At 41.2% G+C, this 24,733-nt stretch overlaps 1 protein-coding gene across 2 annotated transcripts in view; it reads right to left on the bottom strand.

Annotated features, from left to right (window-relative positions):
• THSD4 (thrombospondin type 1 domain containing 4) overlaps positions 1-24,733 on the bottom strand; it is a 698,888-nt gene that overhangs the window by 489,967 nt on the left and 184,188 nt on the right. The window lies entirely within an intron of this gene.

Genomic DNA, 24,733 nt, shown 5'->3' with positions numbered 1-24,733 from the left:
ACTAACCAAGCGGACTTCCTGCTGGCCCCAGGAAGGGAAGCTCCCACCGGGCTAAGCATGGGCAGGAGTGTGTGTGGAGACATAACCAAAAATCTGCATTGCCTGCTTCCCCTGCTCACCCCCCCCAGCACCACATCCCAACCCTCACCCCCACTCCACAAAACCATTCCGCTTGGAAAAATCCAAGTAAGTGGATGTGAGGAGGTTCTTTTGCAGGTGATGTAGCCACATCTCATGCACTAAGGCAGAAATGGGGCCTGCTCTGAGCAGCAGCCCAGAGCCTCCCTGTAGGATGGGACCTGCTGCTCTGCTGTGTCCCGGACTCAGCCATTTCTAACTGTGTGTTCTGGCTCAGTGCCTGCGTCGGCCCCTTTGGTTCTGGTGATCCCCTGGCCTTCCCTGGTGGGCTTATCAGACCTGGTCTTCTCTATGTGGGTCTCAGCCTTGCTCTGCCTACCCCAGCCCTTTGCCACCTCTGGTGTGCTCTCCAACCTGGGATGAGAAACTCTGTCTAGCCCCAAGCCCATGGAATCTGATCAAACAAGGATGGAAAACCCTGCCAGGGAAAGGGTTTTCCCTTTCCAATGACACTTGGCAGCTCAACTCTTACATGTGGAATGCGTTTCTGAGCTTGAGCATGCTACTTCAAATCTCAGTCTCTGGAAATAGATCCCAAAATAAACCAGCCCTAAGCTTGCTCCCACAGGCAGACCCTCTAGTCTGACCAAGAAATCAGAAGGCCCTGAAGTTGCTGTGGGACCAGTGTGGGTATCAGGCAGTGGAGTTCAGCCCCCCAGAAACCCACCACACTAAAGGGCTCAAAAGGCATCCCATCTTTCTAACATGATGCACTGCAAAGGTTGAGTGATGCTTCCTCTCCTCCCTACAAGTTCCACTGGCTAGAAGAGAGGATATCTCCCTTGCAGGTACACAGGCAGGATGTAAGTACAACTAAGCACACACTCAACTTCAAAACTCTGCATTGTAGCTTGAATCACATTACCAGAGGGGGTCTCCAGGTAGCCCAGAGAAAATTATTTTTAAAAGATAATAAATTATTTCTCAAAAGAAAACACAAGCATCAATTTAATGCTCATTGGAGAAAGGACAGCCCAGAACAGCTAGGAGAATCTCGGAAAAGGCAGAGTACTAAAGGGGAATAGGACTTGCAGATACTAACACATATTACAAAAGAGTTATAATGGAATCATATTAATGGAATGTAATAGGCAGTTTTAAAATACATCTTATAATACAGAGCTATTCTCACAAGTGTTTTCTAACACTTATTGATCACTTGCTGACAGTCATTGTTCTAAATTATTTACATACATTCAATCATTTATCCTAAGAGGTAGGTACTATTTTATCATCCCCATTTTACAGATAAGGAAACTGAGGTCTAGAGAAGTTAGGCAACTTGCTCAAGGTCAAAGTCATAGAAATACTAAGTCAAATCCAGGCTGTCTAAAACCAGAGTCAATGCTTGTATCCACTACACTCAGCTGCCTCCCTTATAAAATCAACAGGAATGTTATTGACAGGATATGTTTCATATAAATTATTGTCGGGACACTCAAAGCAGCATTTCACAGGCCTAAAATGGTGGTTATTAAATGAAGAAGCAATTTGGAAAACTGCTTATGATGTAATGTGAAATGAAAAGAAAGCAGAATAAGAGATGGACAGAAATTTCCGAGTAAAGTCATGAAAATAATATCAATGGGACAAACTGGAAGAAAATATAAATGTATGGAAGCATGCATAATGATTGGCCTAGTGTAGAGCAATGGTCCACCCCATACCAATTAAACCACTGTCTGGAATTGGGTGCCAGGCTCCAGGAGTTTTTAAAGATTCCCAGGAAATTGAGAGGACCAGGGAAAAGTATCCATGATGTACCGTCATGTTTGGGAACCTCTGGTCTAAAATTCTGAGAAGGTAAAGGAGTCTAAATAGAACAAGACTTTTCTCCCCAATAAATGAAGAGTAAATAAAAGGTCTATAGAAATCTAAAGAAAAACTATAATTTGCAAAAAAAAATTCACAAAAAGAGAAATATAAATAGTCAGAAAATGCAAAGTTGCTAAAAAAAAAATTAGGATCTCATTTTTTACCCAATAGAACAGCAAAGATGGAAAGAATGATTATCCCCAAAACACAAAGGTATATGTTCAAAGACAGTCACTAGCACATTGTTTTAAATAGCAACATACTAATAAAATAATTATTAATAAAATATATTATGATCCATCCATTAAATGAGATACTTGGAGCTGTGAAAAATCATGGACTAGGTCTTTATTGGCCTAAAAGCTGTTTACAATATATTGTTAAATGCAGAAAGACAAATTAAACAACATTATATATATAGGTTTTCTTAAAAAACTAAATAATGTGTAGAACAAAATATTAACGGAAGTTATTTCTGAGTGGTGAAATTGGAGCCGATTTTTTTCTCTTGCTTTTAGTCCGTATTTCTGCTGAACAACAAACAACAACAGAAAAACCTTCCAACCTTTAATGAAAGAAAAATTTAGGCAATTAGAAAATAATTATCGTAGGGGAGAGAAATTTCCCTTGTCCTACAGCAAAGGCCCAGATTATTTTAAATAAAACAGGACCTGTCCAGACAACACCTACTTTAGCAAATTCTTGTGTCTTAAAATAAAATTATCTAATTAAACCCATATTCCTTTGGAAAATGGTAAAATCTCAGCAAAAAGATTCCCCTGGCTGTGATTTCAGAAGCTGGGAGTTGGTTCCTCGGGAAGATGTTTATCAAAGGCACTTTGATGCTCTATTGGAACTTGCCAACACAATGCATTTATTTTATTATCTTGCTTGTCATTTCTTAATTTGGAACCTAAGTTCTCGTATAATGTTCTCCTGCCAGACATTTCACTGAGAGTTTAAACTAGACAATGCAATCAAAAAGAACACATTATACACTCTAGGTTTTTACTGTAGTTTTTACTCTTATACGATAGCATCTTCATGGATAATTTTGGGCGGGATTCATAAGAGTTTAAAAAGCTGAACCCTGCCTAGAATATGTGCTGAGGAATTTAGTGAGAAAAGTGATGAGAAACTTCTATAAATGCAGCATCTGATCCAAAAACATCAACCAAGCCAATCCCTCACAATCAGCAATCAAACCATTTCAAGTTCCCGGCTGTCCCTATGTGGCTTTGAAAGCCCCTGAACGTTAGGAAAACCTAACCAGAGAAAGAAAATACTACTTTCCAGAACTCCTTCCAAGGAGGGCTCTGTAGATGGTTGTAAGTCCTCTGACAAGGGGGCCTGTGGCCATGACAACCACAGAGGTATGCCTGAGTGACAGGAGAGGGTCACCAAAATGCTTTCTGCTTTCTAAGGTGGGTTCCCCTTAAGCACATTATTTTTTTGTTTCTTGGTGAAGAGGTGTGATTGTTAAACTGTTCTCTTTTTTAAAAAAATTAATTTTATATTTAATTTTTTAAAATTTTATATTTAATTTATGTTTAATTATATATTTAATTTTATATTTAATTTAAATTTAATTTTTTTAATTTTTGTTTTATTTTTTAGAGGCAAGGTCTTGCTCTGTTGTCCATGCTGGAGTGCAGTGGCACAGTCATAGCTTACTGCAGCCTCGAAGCCCCGAGCTCAAGCAATTCTCTCAGCTCAGCCTCCTGAGTCACTGGGACCACAGATGCCTGCCACCACCGATGGCTAATTTTTTTTTTTTTAATAGAGACAGGGTCTCATTATGATGCCCAGGCTGGTCTGAAACTCCTGGCCTCAAACAATCCTCCTGCCTGGGCCTCCCAAGCTGCTGGGATTACAAGCGTGAGCTATCACGTCCAGTCCAATGTTATTTTTAATAGACATATAAGAAATGTATGAATTTTACGGAGTACAATGTGTGTTATGGCACATGTATACATTGCAAAATGATTAAATCAGGCAAATTAACATGCCCATCACCTAAGATACTTATCATTTCTTAGTGACAAGGACAATTGAAGTCTTCTCTTTTAGTAATTTTGAAATACACATTATTATTAATTGTAGTCATCATGCTGTGCAATAGATCACTAGAACCTATTCCTTCTAACTGAAACTTTGTACCCTTTGACTAACAGCTCCCTTTTCCCCATTATAGCCACTGTTCTCTACTCTCTGCTTCTATGAACTCAACTCTTTGCATTCCACATACAAGTGAAATCATGCAGTATTTGTGTTTTTCTGCCTGGCTTATTTCACTTAGCATAAAGTCCTCTAGATTCATGCACGCTGTCACAAACCACATTGTTTTTATTTTGGTCAATGCAGCAAGTTTCAGAGCAGAGGTGAAATACCCAGAACAGAGGAGTGGCTGCCCCAGTGGTCTTCCTTTCTCCCTTTTCACCTAGCACAGCTTCTTCTCTAACCAGTGTGGAGTAAATAGTTAAAGAATATTGAAGCATCCACAATTCTTAACATACTCCTATGAAGAAACCAAGAATTTTAAACTAAAACTGCAAGAGGGCTTAAGTTTTAAAACTTCAAAATATAGTAAAACATTTAGATGAGTACCATCAACAGTCACGCTACCTCACTCCCTCCTCTTTTAATGGTCATTCTCCTCTGTGGTTATTGTTCCTCCTGTCCAACTCAGTGCAATAAAGGACGACTCAGACTAGAGACTCATGAAATAACAGGGCAGAACCTGAGAGCACCAGGCAGGTGCTGAGGGTGTACCACAGACTCAATAGCAAAGGTTCTGCTTCTCCAGCCATTGAGGAGATTGAAATAAAAGGTCAGCACTGGGTGTAGTGGCTCACGCCTGTAATCCTGGCATTTTGGGAGGCCGAGGAGGGAAGATTTACTGAGCTCAGGAGTTCGAGACCAACCTGGGCAACACAGTAAAACCCTGTCTCTACTAAAATACAAAAAATAACCAAGTGTGGCGGCATGTGCCTATAGTCCCAGCTACTTAGGAGGCTGAGGCAGGAGAATTGCTCGAACCCAGGAGGCAGAGATTGCAGTTAGCCGAGATCGCACCACTGCACTCCAGCCTGGGCAACAGAGCAAGACTGTCTCCAAAAAAAATAAAAGTCAGCACATACCCAGGGGTCAGTCTCAGTCTCACTGAAGGAGGGAAATATCTAAGGGGAGACTAGAAGAGAAGAAATAAAGCCTCATCTGGTGGAAAAAGTATAGAGATACCAGATATGTGTAGCTAATTTTACAGTATACATAGCTGATACTCTGGTCTAGTAGCAAAATAACAGTGGGATGGCTGGTTAACAACAGAAGAGGGCTTTTAAAAAGAACAAAGTTGGAAGACTTATACTTCCTGATATAAAATGTGCTACAAAGCTACAGTAATGAAGACAGTGGAGTGTTATCATAAGGCCTGACATATAGATTAATGAAATAGAATTGAAAGTCCAAAGAAATCCTTACATCTAAGATCAGTTGATTTTGGATAAGGGTACCAAGACTATTCAAAGGGACATAGTCTCTTCAACAAATGGTGCTGGGACAACTGAACAGACCCCCACAAGAATGAAGTAATGAAGTTAGAACTCTACCTTACACCATATACAAAAATTAACTCGAAATGAATCAAAGACCTAAATTTAAGTGCTAAAATTATAAAACTCTTAGAAGAAAACACAAGGGTAAATCTTGACATCCTTAGATTTGGGCAATGAATTCTTAGATATGACACCAAAACACAAGCAACGAAATGAAAAAAACAGATAAATCAAACTTTATCAAAATAAAAATTTTTATGCATCAAAGGACTCTATCAAGAAAGTGAGAAGACGAATGGCAGAATGGGAAAATATTTGCAAATTATATATCTGATAAGGCTCTAGTATCCAGAACATACAAAAAACTCTTAAAACCCAACAACTAAAAGACAACCCAATGTAAAAATGGGCAAAAGAGCAGGTGCAGTCATGTGCAGCTGTAGTCCCAGCTACTCGAGAGGCTGAGGTAGGAGGACTGCTTAAGTCCAGGAGCTGGAATCCAGCCTGGGCAACATAGAGAGACCACCCTTCAGTCTTTAAAAAGGAGAGGAGGAAAAGGCCAGGCACAATGGCTCACTCCTGTAATCCCAGCACTTTGGGAGGCCAAGGCAGGTGGATCACGAGGTCAGGAGTTCAAAACCAGCTTGACCAACATGGTGAAACGCTGTCTCTACTAAAAATACAAAAATTAGCCAGGCATGGTGGAGCGTGCCTGTAATCCTAGCTACTCAGGAGGCTGGGACAGGAGAATCACTTGTACATGGAAGGCGGAGGTTGCAGTGAGCTGAGATTACACCACTGCACTCCAACCTGGGTTACAGAGCGAGACTCCGTCTCAAAAAAAAAAAAAAAAAAAAAAAAAAAAAAAAAAAAGAAGAGGAGAGCAAAGGACTTGAATAAATATTTTTCTGCAAATAAGATATATGAATGGCCAATAAGCACACGAAAACATGAAAAGAAACTCATCATTAGCCATTCAAGAAATGCAAATCAGAACCACAATGAATACCACTTCACACCCACTACTAGGATGGCTATAATTCAAAAAAAAAAAAAGAAAAGAAAAGAAAAGAAAATAACAAGGATGTGAAGAAAATGGGTTACTGTTGTGCTATGTGAATTTCACCTCATTAAAAATAGAAGACATATAAATGGGCAATAAGCGCATGAAAAGATATACAATAATGGAAGCAGGGATAGGGCAGAAATAGCAAAAAGAAAGCAAAGAGTATTGAGGTCCATTATAGTGGCATTTCACAGGTTATCTCATTTAATCCTTTCAAGAGACTTCATGAGGTCGATGTTATTAATCTCGTTTTGCAGATGAGAAAACAAGCTCAGAGCAATTAAAAATCTAGTTATAGCTAATAAATGGCAGGGTTGGGATGAGGCTTCTCAACAAGGTACCAAAATGACTGCAACCAAGATTATAACTTAAAGGAATAGGACATTTGCAGATGCACTGAAAACTGGACCCTTGATTTTATGGCACTTTTACAATGTGATAACACATAAAAACCTGTGATAAAATTTTATGTCCATGAAGCCAGGGACGCAAAGCCTTGGCCAGTGTGGAGGATAATGCAGGACAGGTGTTGCACAGTTATGCACGCTGCTTGGCCAACTCCCTCAGCCCTGCTCTGCGTACTGATTCTCTGATCCAAAGACAAACACCCAGAAAGGCTTGGCAGGAATGTGCGTCTTGCCCGAGAGGCACAGACTAATGGAGACAACAGGCCTTAGGGAAGCTTCAGAGGTCATCTGGTCTTAGTGGGCTGAAACACACATCCATGAACCAGATGTATCTGAATTTCCCGGGGAGCTCATAAAATGCAGATTCCTGGACCCCGTGCCAGACCTCAGGTGGGTAGGGCCCAGAAATGAGAATTTTTAAAAAGCTCCCCAGAGGGTAACCCTTATCTATTGTTGGTGGGGATGTAAAATGGTGTGGCCACTTTGGGAAACAGTTTGGGTATTTTCTGAAAAGTTAAACATAAGAGTTACCATTTGACCCAGTAATTCCATGTCTAGGTATATACGCAAGAGAAATGAAAACATATGCCCTCACAAAAATGTGTCCATGAATGTTCTAAGCAGCATCATTCATGATTCATCAACTGGACCAAATATCCATCAACTGATAAGCAGATAAATAACGTGGCATATCATACAATTGCCATATTATTGAGCAATAGAAAGGAATAGGCTATCAATACATGCTACAGCATTAATGAACCTCAAGGATGTTATATTAAGTAACAGAAGCCAGATGCAAGAGACTACACAGTGCATGATTCTATTTATATGAAATGTCCAGAAGAGGTAAATCTACAGGGGCAGAAAGTACATAGCTTACTTGTTGCCTGCGGCAGGGAGTGGGAATGGATGGGGATATTACTGACATGATAAAAATGTTCTATTACTGATTTATGCTGATAGTTGCATAACTTGGTAAATTTACTAAAAATCATTGATTGTACATTTGAAACGGGTGAACTTTATTATATGTAAAATGTGACTCAAAAGAGCTGTTTTTTTTTTTTTGTTTTGTTTTTTTTTTTTGTTTGTTTTTTGACGTAGTCTCGCTCTGTCGCCCAGGCTGGAGTGCAGTGGCTGGATCTCAGCTCACTGCAAGCTCCGCCTCCCAGGTTCACGCCATTCTCCTGCCTCAGCCTCCCCAGTAGCTGGGACTACAGGCGCCCGCCACTTGCCCGGCTAGTTTTTTGTATTTTTTAGTAGAGACGGGGTTTCACCGTGTTAGCCAGGATGGTCTCGATCTCCTGACCTCATGATCCGCCCGTCTTGGCCTCCCAAAGTGCTGGGATTACAGGTTTGAGCCACCACGCCTGGCCTTTTTTTTTTTTTTAAAGAAAAGGTCCCCAGGTGATTCTGACATTCCAGCAGATTTGAGAACCAATGAATTCCAATATACTTACTGTGCAATGAGGAACCTGAAACCCAGAGAGGGAAATGATTCACCCAGAGCCACAAAGTGAGTTCATACAGAGCCAGATTGCCTCTGATCTGTGTCTCCACAAAAGGAAATGGAATGCTGGGAGAGGACCTGATGAAATTAACCAAAGGGGACTGCCAACCTCAATGAGTCAGTCCCCATTAAACCCTTTTCCCCCTTAACTTGCAGGAAGCTGGTTTGTTTTGCTTGAGTGAACCAGGAAAGGGGCTCAGGAAGCAGCTGTAGGGCAGTGAAAGGACTACAGGCTTGGAGTCAGAAGGCCTGGGTTCAAACTTGGCCCTGAGAGTTCATCGTGATCCTGGGCCAGTCGCTTCACTTCCCAGGGACTCATCTGATTCATCCATCTGTAAACAAACCCGATCATATCACCCTCCCAGGATCACTGCAGGACCAGTAAGGAAGATATTGAGTAATCCAGGTAGGAGATGATTTCCTTCCTGCCTAATCTGAAACCACAGATGTCCAGCCCAATCTGTTTATCTTAAGGCTACAACCAGGGCATCCCTTCCAGCCTGTGGGGCACTCACATTCCCTGACGCAGGCGCCAGTCACCCACCCTGATTTTGGACCCAGTTCCAGCTCGATCCCAGTTCCCAGGTGCCATAAAATTCTGGAAAGGTGGAAACAAGATTATTTTTTTATTTTATTTTTTTACAGCTATGAGAACTGCGGACTGAGAACAATAAGTATTTTTAAAATAACAACTTTTCGAGTGGCCACCGACACATCAAATACTGGATTGGGCGTGGTGTTATTATAAGACCAAGAGAATGTAAAACATCCTGTAACATATCTTAGTAGAAGATCTTTGCCAAGGGAAAGAAATCTGTCTTCTATCTAAGAGGAATGTTTGGTAATTGTTTGGGCCTTGGATAAACTCAGGCCATACGTTTTGGGCCAGGCATTTTACATTACGGACTAATCATAGAGCCCTGCAGTGAATACAGACATTGTGGAGTAAGAGTAAGTTACCGAGATGGTCATGGCAGCTTTGACACTCACAGAGACATGCAGCCTGTGTCCGGATGGGGAACATTCAGGCCAAGACACTTTTTTAAAAGGAAAAACGTGAACACTGGTATCCCCTGGACGGACCCCATCTAAGTAGATCCTGAACTCCCAGCCTGTGCCATCAGATAAGAATGTCAATGTGGCAGAGGGCGAAGGTAAGAAGGGACCCATCCAATTCTGCCTGCTTAGGTCACATTTTGTTGGCTTTATCAGCTGCAAGAGAAATCTCACTTCTCTGAGGGACCTGTGGGTGTCATTCACAGTGACTCCTGGTAACTGAGCTAGACAGTGAAAAACAGGCGTTCTCTGTAAAAGGACACTTGGCACTGACAAGAAGACAGAAGAAACAGAAGCTTGCCACTCATGACAGCAGCACAGGCTTAGGCTGGGAGAAAGAAAGATGAACTTGAGAGCCTCAGGTTCAGAGAGGTGTTATAGACTTGCTAAAAATGTAACTCCAAGCAGCAGCAGAAGATAAATAAGAACAGAAGGAGCTAGAAGGGAAATGGACTAAAGCAGGAAAAATACAAAGAAAAGCAAAGGCTAGGAGATCAAACATCGAAAACAATACTAGCAAACACATAGCACATGTACTGCAAGTGCCCTGCCCCAGGATTCATGGTGGCCTCACACCCTCCAGGGACCCGCCCCCCAGGCAGCCACTGGGAGGGAGTGTTTCACGTGCACCTCCCAGGCCTGAAGAGAAAGCCTAGACTTTCCACTTCCAGTTAAACATGGAAGAGTGACCATCTCACCTCCTCTCGCTTCCAAAACCCTACTAAATTGCCTACTGTTAGGGAATTTTAAAACGTTTTAACCTATGAGGACAAAGCAAAAAGAGAGGAGATATCCACAAATAAAGATTTCAGCAAACTTGGAGAAAAGTAGAGGAAAGCATTGTAATTGAGTGTAAGTTGCAAACATTCATATCCACCATGGAGGAAACTTGAGAACAAAGTCATCTGGACTGACAGACACCCCAGCAGCCCAGCCCTCGGAGACACAGGAACCATGAAAGAGGAGGCTCCAGTTCATGACGGAAAACTGAGCTACTAAGCCCACGTTACGCAGCCAGGCTACTATGTAACCCCCATGCTCCTCTCCAAGCAGGGGAGAGGTTTACTCTTTGGAGAAACTGAGAAGGGGCTGCAGACCCAGGAAACAGGCACCCTGGAGAACAGAGCTCAGGGCGAGGGGCACCCAAAACACCAACCATATGTCCACATCTCCAGGCAGGAGATTCAAAGATTCTTCTCTGGAGAAAACCAACCACCTCAGAGAAAAAACATCTACATAATGACAGTTGTGTGCAGGGTTCCAATAAAAAAAGATAGCTCAAAATCTGTTCTCCTAAAGAAAAGCTCATCAACCAACTACCCCACCTACGCATGCTGAGCGGCATGGCACGGGGCATCTGCAGCACGTGCACACAGAACTTTCCACCTGTCCAATATGGATATGCTCTAAAAGCTGACAGCCGTCTGGGGAGAGCCCCTGACAAGAAAGGTAGGGTTAACACAAACACGAAAAGAACCTGGAGGTGGGAGGGCATAGGCAGGGAAAATAAAAAGAACTTTGAAAATCCTGTTATATTTGGCCAGGCGTGGTGGCTCACATCTGTAATCCCAGCACTTCGGGAGGCCAAGGCGGGTGGATCACAAGGTCAAGAGAGCGAGACCATCCTGGCTAACACAGTGAAACCCCGTCTCTACTAAAAATACAAAAAATCAGCCAGGCGCGGTGGCGGGCGCCTGTAGTCCCAGCTACTCGGGAGGTTGAGGCAGGAGAATGGCGTGAACCTGGGAGGCAGAGCTTGCAGTAAGCTGAGATAGCGCCACTGTACTCCAGCCTGGGCAACAGAGCGAGACTCTGTCTCCAAAAAAAAAAAAAAAAAAAAAAAAAAAAACCTGTTATATTCTTAAAGAATGTTAATTAAAGTATGTTAAGATAGTGCATCCATGAAACAAGAACAGAATGCTATGTGAAGGAAATAATCAGAAACTAGAAAGGTCTTGGAAATTACATGGTCATAAAAATTAAAGAGTTCAGCAGAGAATTTAGAAGACAGACAAGCAAATGCCCCAGAAAGGAGAACCAAAAATAAAAACAACAGAAAATAGGAAAGACAAGGAAAGTTGAGATGCTATCCAAAACAGCATTCCAGAAATAAAGAACAGAGAATATACAAAGAAAGAAAGTATCAAAGAGATATTGAAAGAAACTACACAAGCACCTCTAGCTTGAAAGGGTTCATCCAAAGGGATGCATAGGAGACAACAGATGTTCAAAGGCCCTCCCCAAGGTACCTCATCATGAAGTATGGGAATGCCAGAAATCAACAGAAGACCTGAAAAGCATCCAGAGGCAAAATTCAATCACACACAAAACAAAGAGCATCAGAATGGCATTGGTCTTATCACAAGTAGAATGCTGGAAGACAATGGTGGAATACCTTCAGAACTCTAAGAAACAAATGATTTCCAACAGCGATTTCCAAAACTGGTTTAATTATAAGTCAAGTCTGGGGTACAATCAACGCATTTTAGATATGCAAAAGTGAAAACAATACTTCCCTTGCACCCTTCCTTAGGAAGCTATTAGAGGATATGTTTCCAGTAACCAAGAAAGCAGAAGGATATGGTAGATAGGGGCCACCACAATAGAGAATGCTAGCTATGCGCCCAGCCTAGAACACAACCAGTCCAGATTGGAGTAGGAGGGTGGAAGACTAAGGGTAGGAGGCCTCCAAGAAAAAGCAAAATGCAAATGGTAGGTTACTTTATGTGTCTGAGTACTCGGAAAAATGGATAGATGTCAGAAAGATATTGCATTGATTAATTTCATGTGTCAACTTCACTGGGTCATAGGGTGCCCAGATATTTGGTCAAGCATTATTCTGGTAATAATATATGTGACTTTGAGGGTGTTTTTGGATGAGATTAACATTGGAATCGGTAGACTGAGTAAAGCAGATGGCCCTCCTCAAGGTAGGTGGGCATCATCCAATCAGTTGAAGGCCAGAATAGAACAAAAAAGCTGACCCTCCCTCAAGCAAGAGGGAACTCCTCCTGCCTGATTGTTTGTGTTGGAATTTCTGTCTCTTCCTGCCTTCAGACTTGAACTGAATTATTGGCTCTTCCTGAGTCTCAAGACTTCAGGCTTTCAGACTGGAACTACACCATCGACCCTCCTGGGTCCTCAACTTGACAAATGTAGTAGATCTTGGGACTTCTCAGCCTCCATAACTATGTAAGCCTGTTCCTTATAATGAACCTATTTCTATATATGCGTACTATTGGCTTTGTTCCTTTGGAGAACCCTGACTAATACAGATACATAGAAATGTTTAGAAAGTGATATATGTGATAACATACGAAAGAACTGCAGTGAACTATTTTTTCATAGTCACAATAGTCATAATAATATAAACAATAACTATTTAAAAGTTCATTTGTAACTACATGGGGGTGATTAGGGTGCAGAAGTGAGGCTGGGGGAGTGGTTGATATAGGAGTGCTTAATCCAGTTACCTTACAAGAAGTCAAGAAGGAATATCCAAACTGGATAATTCACATTGTCTAGAAAAATTAAGGAAAATGCCAGAAGACAGTTTAAGAAGCTTATGATAGTTGCCTCTGGGGAGTGGGATGGAATTTGGGGGAATACTGTTTTTCATTATAAGCCCTTTTGGGCTGTTTGACTTTTAAATTATATGCATGTGTCTATAAGTAAAAGTTAACTGAAAAAAAAAAAGGAAAAAAGGAAACCAGGTTTGCAGACATCAATTACAATGTGATTATACATGTTAAAAATAAGTTGATGATTATAGTTGGCAGTAGGGACAAACGTATTAGCCACCTTTAGCACGTGATGACAAAGTTACTTATTTGTAGCCAGCAGCTTTTTATCCAGTTGAGTGTCTTATGGGTTATAAGCAAACTACAAAGGTAACTAATTTATGTATTATGACCAAAATACTTTTTAAATTAAGCACAAGTGAATGATGTATCTCTGCACTTCTTAGTAATCAAAGCCTGAAATAAATTTAATTACAATGCATTTAGTTTCCTCTTGGCAACAAATAACTTTTACAAGTGTTGAACGTCGTTGTAAACAACAGTAGTTTTTAAAAGCAATGCAAGCAATCCATTGATAGATATGGAGATCCCAAAAAGACACTAATAGGACAAACAGAGGGAAAAAAATCTAAATGACAACAAATGAAAGCCTGAGACTTAGCATAAAATTTCAAGGACTGAAAAAGTGCTCTCTTGGTCTGTTGCAAATAGAACCCACCCTAGCTGGTTTCAGGGGAAAATATACTTAAAGGACATCAGGCAGCTAGCAGAACCTCCAGGAGAGCCAGCTTGGAAGCTACTTAGCCAGGAACAGAGGACATGCTGTGCCAGCACTAGGCCTAAGGCTACAGACATGTCTCATACACTGTCGCCCATGGTCACCAGCACTACGTAGTAAGAAGACAAAGTAGGGAGGACTAAGGCAGCTGGATCCCAAGCAAAGCTTCCAATACACTTCTCCCAATTCCATCTACTGCTGGAAATAAAGAACTGTGAAATGTTCTTTGGGAGTGACATGTATCTGCTCTGGAGAAGGGTGGGTGAGGAGGTTATCAGCACACGTGGATACTCCCCCATGCCCTGGCACCATCATCTCATTCTGGATTGTAAGGGAGGGATGGATCATCCAGCTAGGAAAATGGAAAAGCGAATCCCAGTTACTTCTCCCTTGTCAGAAGGAAGCTAGTGGCAAGCAGGAGATGAAATGGCAAGAGAAGCCAGGGTATTTATTTTGACTTTTCCTATTCCTCCCTTGTTCCTGGCAGGTCATAAAGGAAAGGAATGAGCCCCAGATGAGGGTTGAGAAGGCATCAAGTGAGCTAGGAAGGCAGGTTAGGGTTCTACGCACTATGATTCTTTGTTCTTAAAACAGATCGGCATTTGTTTTTTGAGCCGTATCCAGATAATTATAATAATCGAATTACAAATTGATGTACTTAATGTCTTCACATACTCATTTTGCAGTTGCCCAATCAGTTCCTTTGAAAACTGGACCTCAAAAGAGAACCTCCAAAAGAAAGGCCCTGGTATCTATCTCAGCCTGGGTTCCCTGAAGCAGAGCCGCTACTTTATTCAGGGAGGAGGGCAATGGAGAGTGAGGCAGGGAAGGAGGGAGAGAAAACAGGATGGGGCATGTTCCCCAGCTGAGCTCTGCTTGGCATCCAATGCAACTGAGCCTGGGATCATGAGGGACCATCATAAAGGCAGCATCAAGACAGTCCGTTCAGAGAGGGGTAAGCAAAAGAACTTTACTAATTCCCATCTCCCACCAGTGGGATGTTCACCCCAGAGGTGCCACCTCCCAACCCTCCTGGTTGCACATGCCTGAGCATCCATGGGGCCCTGGGAGTCTTGCCCCTCAGAGTCAACAGGGAGCCCCAAGGTGGCAGACGTGAGGCTAGGAGCTGTGGCGTCTGTCCACCTGAGGACAGTTTTCGCAGTGACTGAGCCAAGACTCCTGAGTTGATTACAGTCAAGAGGACCTGGGGCAGCACAGGAAAGATGTCTCATACAGTGTCCAGCTCATAATTAAAACCCTCATTCCAACTTCTGGCAACATTTAGCTATCTTCCTAAAAGATAGAGTTGGTTTTATTTTCAAAAAGCAGTACTAATAAACAGACACCTCTTCCAGTTAGGGATTTGTCCATGAGTGTTTTATTTCATTCTGCAGAAATCCCCCATGCAGAAGACCATGGATCCCTGGAAGGTCCTGATATTGCTGTCAGAGAAGCCTGCATCCATACACTGCACCAAATGTCAGCACACTTGTTATGTAAACAAGTATCACACATGCATATAGGCACTATTTTAAATGTATGTGGATGCTGTTCTGATCAATAAGATATGGAAATGTACTGAATAAACAGATGACTGCATTCCTAAAGGATCTTTTTATTCTGTAATCACTGTGCTGATTGTTCTCTGCCTTCCCGGATCTTTTCTCTGCCATTATTTGTCCTATTCTATGTCCAAGAAAGGAGCCCTTGCCCTTTGGCCTCCAGCTAGATTTGACCAGCAGGAGATGGATTGGTAAGAGAAGTCAGGGTATTTATTTTGACTTTCAGCCCCCACCCTCACTTGTTCCTAGAAGGTCATTAGACATCTCCGAGCGTCGGTTTCCCCAAATGTACAATGAGAGAGTTAATCAGATAATCTCTAAGGTGGTTTTTCAGTTGCTGGCCCATGTTTTCACTTCCTGGATCCTCTGAAAGAATAGTTATTCACATTTGCCAAATCAAATAGGTATGAATTCCAAGCTGATATTTCCTCATTGCTGTCAGGATGCTTTCTTTCAAAAATGGATCAAAATGACAAGATAAGAAAGCTTCCAGTTTGCCTTTATCTCTTTTCACATTAAGTGTTTACTGTGGACTGATTCCTTTTTATCATCTAAAGGCAGAATCAAATTTAGTAAATACCAAGCAAATGGTTGTGTGGGACTGTACAATTCATTTCTTTTAATAAGCATTTTACATGTTTCATCAGGTGCAAACTAGAACATCTGCAGTATAAAATATCACCTAGTGCACTTTGTAGGTGGCCTATCTGTATTTACAGGGCATGTTGTGCATAATGTATAAAGTTACTCAAATGTGAAAAAGACTCAATTTCTTCTCAAAAAAATTTCCCAAATTGATTTGAGGGAGTATATTAGCCCTCAGCCATAGAAATCATTTTTAAACATAGAAGAGTTTAAAATTCCTTCTTGAATTCAACATCTGGGAACATGGTTTATCAATCCAAGGAGAGCTGCACCCAACTCTACCAGCTCAGAACATCAAAAACAAAATATGAAGCATCTAAAATATGCAAGTACATCTTCCTGGCATCAGACCACAGAGTGGTCCTGGACTCCTGGGTGGCGGGGGGTTCATCCTAGTTTCAAAATTGTGTAAGATGATTTTCACCAAGTTACATTTGCCTCACAAAAGGCTATTTTTAAAGTTTCTCTCTGGTTTTAAGCCTTCTAGCCAAGGGCTTTTCCCAGGAACATATCCCTCATTCTCTTCACCACGTAAAGCTTGATTACTTTTGCGGGTAGTGTCTGGAACTGTTTTCGATATAAACATTTAAATTTAAAAATATCCTCATGCATATCAAAGAATGGAAGAACATCAGTATGATTCCATAATGCTTATTACAGATATAGCAATGGGTAAAAGTCTAGATCTGTAGGTTTATATAAAAACATTGTGGGATAATAAGATTATTTTCAGTTTTTCTTGGACACTAGTACAATTTTCTAAATATCAAGTATTAACACAACATGATGAAATGATTAAAATGATGAACTTTCTCCCATTTCCTTCTGTAAAGACAAGCATCTAACACTGCCATATTAAGCCACCCAAAAGGCTACTCCTGTACTTTTACATTCTAAGTATTTAATTGTGTTGAGTATATTTTCCAGGCAGTCACACTGTTCAGTATCAATTTTTTTGTGACTATGACTTTGACTCAAATATCATTCTTCTTAAACAGGAATATGTTTACTCATAGGAATGTTGTTTGTTAAAGACTGAAAATTTGAGGTATACATGACCAAAAATGTGAAAGATAATAGGCAAAATTCAAAATAACCCCACATCAGCAAAAGTTATAGTGAAATTTCCCTACTATAATATTGACAATAACAAGCACATTTTTAAAAAGCTCAGCATCACTGATCAGAGAAATATAAATCAAAGCCACAATGAGATACCATATCACACCAGTCAGAATGGCTATTACCAAAATGTCAAAAAATAACAGATGCTGATGAGGTTGTGAAAAAAAAGGAATGCTTATACACTGTTGGGGGAGTATAAATCAGTTCAACCATTGTGGAAGACAGTGTGGCAATTCCTCAAAGACCTAATGTCAGAAACACCATTTGACCCAGCAATCTCATTACTGGGTATATACCCAAAGGAAAGTAAATTGTTCTGTTATAAAGACACATGCATGCATATGTTCATTGCAGCACTATTCACAATAGCAAAGTCACGGAACCCAAATGCCCATCAAGGATAGACTGAATAAAGAAAATATGGTACATACACATCATGGAGTACTATGCAGCCATAAAAAAGAACAAGATCATGTCCTCTGTAGGGCCATGGATGGAGCTGTGGGCCATTATTTTTAGCAAACTAACACAGGAACAGAAAACCAAATACTGCATGTTCTCACTTATAAGTGGGAGCTAAATGATGAGAACACATGGATACATAGAGGGGAACACCACACACTGGGGCCTATGGGAGGGCAGAGGGTGGGAGGAGGAAGAGAATCAGGAAAAATAACTAATGGATACTAGGCTTAATACCTGGGTGATATAGTAATCTGTACAAAAAACCCCCATGACACACATTTACCCATGGAACAAACCTGCACATCCTGCACATGTATCCCTGAACTTAGAAGTTAAAAATAAAATAAAATTGGTAACAAATAACAATAACAGTAATAGGAAAAACAACAGTAACAGCATGACCCCAAACCCAACGTACAGTAAACTGGTCATAATCTAAGATGCGTAGAACAAATACGTCAAATAAAGTGTTTATCACTGTGGATATATAAATGTGCCTAAACCTCACTTTGAAAAAATTGGTAGAAAAAAATCTGAGTATTAGCTGCATGAAAAAAACTTTTTGCAATGATATTAATAAAGAAACTATGCACATTTTTATTTTTATTTTTTTTTAATTTTTATTTTTATTTTTTTGAGACGGAGTCTGGCTCTGTCACCCAGGCTGGAGTGCAGTGGCGCGATCTCGGCTCACTGCAAGCTCCGCCTCCCGGGTTCACGCCATTCTCCTGCCTCAGCCTCCCGAGTAGCTGGGACTACAGGCGCCCGCCACCTCGCCCGGCTAGTTTTTTGTATTTTTTAGTAGAGACGGGGTTTCACCGTGTTAGCCAGGATGGTCTCGATCTCCTGACCTCGTGATCCGCCCGTCTCGGCCTCCCAAAGTGCTGGGATTACAGGCTTGAGCCACCGCGCCTGGCCTACTATGCACATTTTTAAAGAAAAATCACTAAATTTTTTTTTCTTTTTTTTCTTTGAGACAGAATCTTGCTCTGTCACCGAGGCTGGAGTACAGTGGCGCGATTTCGGCTCACTGCAACCTCTGCCTCCCAGGTTCAAGCAATTCTTCTGCCTCAGTCTCTTGAGTAGCTGGGACTACAGGCGCACGCCACTATGCCCAGCTAATTTTTGTACTTTTAGTAGAGACAGGGTTTCACCATATTGGCCAGATTGGTCTCGAACTCCTGACCTAGTGATCCACCTGCCTCGGCCTCCCAAAGTTCTGGGATTACAGACGTGAGCCACCGCGCCCGGCCGTTTTTTAATAAAAGAGAAAAGTTGGGGTTTGGAACAATTCACTGGAAAACAATTAGTGAAGTACTCAGTTGCTTGAAATTTTACTCAGAGTTAGTTTCAGAAACACTTTAGGAGGTGAAGCTCAATCCATGAGAACATTTGGTGAAGCCCTGTCATGTAGACACAAACTATCCTGGTTTGGAGCAAAAAGAGACAGCCAAGCCAAAAATCAGTGATACCACCAAACAACACATTTTAAACGACTCAACAGACACAAGTGAAGGAATAGTAACAGGACTTTCCAGTTGGCTGGGAGGTTTTATATTAGTGATGAGTCCATTTAATGATCTTTGCTTGTTCTGTTTATAATATTATTTGTGAAGGCTTGTTACTGTGCAAAATGCTTAGCTATAAATTATTTGATGGAGTAATGTTTAATCAAGTATTATTATTCCATTCCATTCATAGTAAGAATGGTGTTTACATCTCTGAAGATGTAGAGTTGATGGTTAAAATTGAGAATAGCAGCCTGGACAGAGGCTGGTGAAGGCACCGACAGCTTCAGTAGAGAATAGAACACTCTAAAAAAGAAACAAGTCAATGCAGACAGTGGTTGAATATTAGTTTGTAGAAACATTGCAACAAAAAGTGCCTCCTAGGAAAGCTTGCTTTATTATCCACTCGAATACTAGCTATGGGGAGGGGGAAAGACTGGGTAAATCATGACTAGTGTTCTTAAGCTTACTGTTGAATTGTTTTTCTTAATGAGAAAACAAATGTTCTCAAAACACAAAGGTAAAGACCTGGATACAATGAATTATTTTGTTATTCAGAAATTGACTTATTTAGGACATTTTTTTTCTTTCATAGCTGAAAAGGTTTGAGAGTTTTTCATGAAGAGCTCAGATCCAGAGGTCTGTAAGTCTTTGAGTTAGGTTATTTACATGTGAAGACAAGATAATTATTTACATGGGTCAAAATAAAGAGCAACAGTTGTTGTTGTTACTAAAATTAGAAACACTTTGGGTCCATGATATTACAGAAGTAACCTGGCTTCTCAGCATGAAGAAGTACTGAAATTCCTATACGTAATTCCTATTCCTGGAAATGTAGCATGGAACCACTTCTTTGGCAACATGCTGAGCATCTCCCTAGGTGGAATGCCCCAACACTTATGTGTATGAGTTTCTGTTCTCAATATATAACACCAACAAAGAGAGAGAGGCTGCCTGGACCTAGAACTTATTTTAATGCAGCATTAGCACTCTTTTCATCAACCCAATTTTAAAAATATCCAAAAACCTATCTTTTTTCCTCAATAGCAAGGAATATAAAAGCATTTTTCTTTTTTTTTTTTTTTTTTTGAGACGGAGTCTTGCTCTGTGCCCTAGGCTGGAGTGCAGTGGCGCGATCTCGGCTCACTGCAAGCTCCGCCTCCCGGGTTCACGCCATTCTCCTGCCTCAGCCTCCCAAGTAGCTGGGACTACAGGCGCCCGCCACCTCACCCGGCTAATTTTCTTGTATTTTTAGTAGAGACGGGGTTTCACCGTGTTAGCCAGGATGGTCTCGATCTCCTGACCTCGTGATCCGCCCGTCTCGGCCTCCCAAAATGCTGGGATTACAGGCTTGAGCCACCGCGCCCGGCCGCATTTTTCTATTACGACAAACAGGCATACATTACTGTGCACAATGAAAACCCCACATGCATTCATAAAAACGTGTAGACATCTCTAGCCTTTCTTTGTACTACTTGGGTCACATTTCCAGGGTTCTCATTCATTCGAGTCTGGAGCTAAGGGCACTTAGGAGAAAAGGCATTGTACCTCTTGTTTAAGTAGAATATGATGGTACTGACATAAAATGTGAAATTCTGGCAGGAGATACATAAGGTTGCTCTTTTCTAAAGTAAAGGATCCAAACAGGACAAAGGACTAGCTCTTTCCTTCCCCCACCAGAGTCTCCATTTACCATCCATGGGCATTGAGATCTCAACATAGCAGATCTTCCCCTTGCCCCCAAACCCCGCAATGCAGCCCACTGCCTTCCACTTGTAAGCTATGTAGAAATATGAATTTTAAAAATAGGGTGAAACATTTCCCATGATAACCAATCTTTGTGATGAGATAAAGCTGCTTACTAGCTACTGAATCTATCTGATCTTAGCAAGTTGCTACACCTCCCTAAACCCAAACTTAATAATGTCCTTTGTCTTACAGAAGTGCTCTGAGGACTGTGTAAGATGCTTCTTGTAAAGAAGCCCAGCACACTGCCTGCACATAATAAATATTCAATAAACATTACTACTATTCGGCACCAAGTCTTTAATGAGCTAGGTTCAGGGTCAAATGCCATTAACAGATTCTGAAGTAAAACACATCTCTCTCAACATCAAAAATACTACAGACTACTTAAGGAGATAATATTAACATTCATGAAACAACAAGTGATCTAAAACCATATGTGAGCAACAGGGCTGGTAGACTTGGTGTGTTCAAGTTTAGTCTTGCTGGCCATATAAGTTTGACCAAGTAACTGTATACAATAGAGTTACAAAGATCTGACCTGGCCGGGTGCGATGGCTCATGCCTGTACTCCCAGCACTTTGGGAGGTCCAGGCTGGCGGATCACGAGGTCAGGAGATGAAGACCATCCTGGCTAACACAGTGAAACCCCGTCGCTACTAAAAATACAAAAAATTAGCCGGGTGTGGTGGCACGCACCTGTAGTCCCAGCTACTTGGGAGGCTGAGGCAGGAGAATCATTTGAACCTGGGAGGTGGAGGTTGCAGTGAGCCGAGATCACACCACTGCACTCCAGCCTGGGTGACAGGGCAAGACTCCATCAAAAAAAAAAAAAAAAACCAAAAAAAAAAATCTGACCTGCCCACCTCACAGGTCAAAGAAATAACATACAAGAAAATCCTCTGGGGGCTAGAGAACTTAATGTGCATGTTTGTAAGTATTACTGTGACTACAATTAATTAAAATAGGGTACTCTGTTATAGGGCCCAGGCTGAAAAGGATACACAAGTTGAATAAGGAAGAAATCAGTGAGGAATCAGGTAGTTAGGGATGCCTTCGTGGATCTGGTAAGCTTTGAGTTGGACCCTGAAGATTTGATAGAATCTGAGTAAATGAACAGCACTGGCAGAAATCCTAGCGGGAGTCACTACATGAGCAAGTTCACAGTGAAGCGCTCGGTTGAGTGTAAAGTGGAATGGTGGGAAAGTACGTGTGGGTTAACTGTGGGTGTCAGCCTATGTGGACCGTCAAAGTCAAGGAGCAGAGCTTAGCTAGGATATGTCGGAACCAAGGCAGCGCTGGACAAGCAAGTGGCTACTCCTAGAAACAAGACCGGGACAGCTACAGGACCAACCTCACATTTATAAACAACTAACATATCTGCTTGTCTTCTTTTTTCCTTTCTTTCTATGTCTTCCGTTTTTAAATTATATTTCTTACAACTATATCAGGTTATGGTACAGCTGGACAGGGATATAAATCAGTGAACCTTTAAAACACTTTTAATCCAAGCACCAAATAAGGGAGCATTTCCTGTGACTGCTGGATGCCACAGTTTAAGTGAGATGCCAAACATTCCTCATTTGGGAAAATGCACAATAGTCCACAGAGAGAACAAAATCAAAATGTGAAAAGTTGAATAAAAAACACTCCTTTGGAAATAAAATATTACTCAGCATAAGTTAGCTGACCTCATCTTTGGGACTAGAAAAATAACAGTAAATAGTAATAACAGCTAACATTTATTGAGCCCATACCAGGTGTCAGGTGTAGGGACTATTTCATTTAATCTTCTCCCAAACCTTTGAGGGGCGATACTATTATTATCCTCCTTTCCCTAACAGGGAATCTGAGACCTTTGGTCCCAGAGCAGGTGAACATCAGTCAGGGTTTTAATGGTTATTCTATGTGAGCCAAAGCCAAAGGACAGTGAACATGCTGATGGCTGAACACAACAAATAGGAAACTTTTTCATCAAACAGTTTTGAAAATTAGTCATCCAGGATACAAAATTCCTCATGGTAAAAAACCAAATCTATAATTACTGAACAAGTGCCTTTCATATATACAAACTCATTTATCAAATGGAGAAAAGATTATCTTAAAATTTCTTCATGCTATGGAGAAAGGATCCCACTTACCACAAGATATATATACTGAAACAGTCATATGCACTGAATTTCTGTAAATCAAGTACTATATTTACTAAAGAACTTCTCTAGGGTAAATGTGCAGTAAATATTTAATAAAATGAAGAATCGTTTTGCAACCTGAATAGTCATTCAATAATTTATCTGTTTTGTAAATTTGGATATACAGCAGACTCTTGACATTCCTGAGGCATACATCCGAAACCTTCTCGAATTCCCAGATCCACAAATACAAGAATGTGTATAGAGGCTCCCAGCTTTCCCTTGAATCACATTTCCATGGAGAGCCATACGCATTTTCCTGTGCATAGCCTCATACTATACACTACAAGTTAACCCTACTTTCAGATTTCACTAAATGTTGCTCTCACCTGATGGCCGTTTTTCCGCAGACACAACACAATGTTACAAATGCACGAGTGAGCAGAACAATAAGGATAAATGACTCTTTTCCATAACATGTATCTTGCAAAGTAGACTCCTCGAATTCATACCTCAACCCAACTCTGTGCCACAAACCCACAGGAGAACCCACAAAGAATCACAGATCTGTGAGTTAAATCCATGAACACCTAAGGTCTGAACACATTTATTAAGTTTGCCTGGGCAGGGACGTGGGGCATATCTATAGAATCCACTTGCTAACCCACAAGTTACAGAAGTTGACTGAACCTTTTGGTGATCAGTCCAGAAAGTTCAATTGTAGAAACATTGCCCCCATGAATTACAATGACTTGCCTACAAATTCAAAATACCGATACTTTGTATGATGAGAGTTGAAGATCAAACTTGGGTGATTTCACAGCCTTCAGTAATGCAGCCCACTCACAGCTGGTACACTGGGCACAAAAACTAGCAGATGGACCTTTCTGAAGGACTGTCCTGGAACTCACAATCCCTGGCTGGGTTTAGATACACCCGGAAAACACCACTAACCATGAAAGACAGACAGAACAGGGCAAAGAGTGAGGGAGGGACTGGGCGAGTGAGAAAGGAAGAGACGCTGAAACCAAGAGAAACAATGAAAGAAACAGAAACACAGGAAAAATGTGAGAGAGAGGGAGGGAGGGAATGCGGAAAAGAAAAGAGAATAACGAAAGAATGAACAAGGAATTTGGCTGCTGTGCAGGAACAAAAAAAGAAAGACGTTATCATTTCAAAATACATATTATAGCTTACACATTTCAGAACATATTTGAAAACATGCCTGCCAAATTTTCAAATTATTTATTTTTACCCCTTTTGCTCCAAAGAGGTTTTGCAGGATTTGCTGCCAGATTAATTTTCCTGAAGCTCAGCTCTGATCATATTACTCTCCTGCTTACAAACCCCAATAACTCCTCACTGCCTATAAAAGGCAGTCCAGTTTCCTTAGCCTCCATTTGAGGCCCTCTATAATCTGGCCCGAAACTTCCAGGCCAACCTTATCTTACACTGCTCCCCTTTATAAGTTCTTTGCTCCAGTGGAAGCACTTGCCGATGCTTCCCAACACCTGTATTTTCTGCCCAAGCACCTTTGCTACTGTGGTTCCCTCTGCCTGGAACACCCTTCCCCTACATCTGCACACACCCAGACCCACTCGCTGTCAGAGGATAAGCATACAGCAGGCACTCAGTCACCAATAGTGGAACGTCCAACACTGATACAAGTGCTTTACACATGGCATCTCGCTGGAACTTCACA

Source organism: Macaca mulatta, chromosome 7, assembly GCF_049350105.2.
Source record: "Macaca mulatta isolate MMU2019108-1 chromosome 7, T2T-MMU8v2.0, whole genome shotgun sequence".
Lineage (NCBI taxonomy): Eukaryota > Metazoa > Chordata > Mammalia > Primates > Cercopithecidae > Macaca > Macaca mulatta.
The sequence above is the reverse complement of the archived record's forward strand: the minus strand, read 5'-3'. Positions and strand labels throughout refer to the sequence as shown.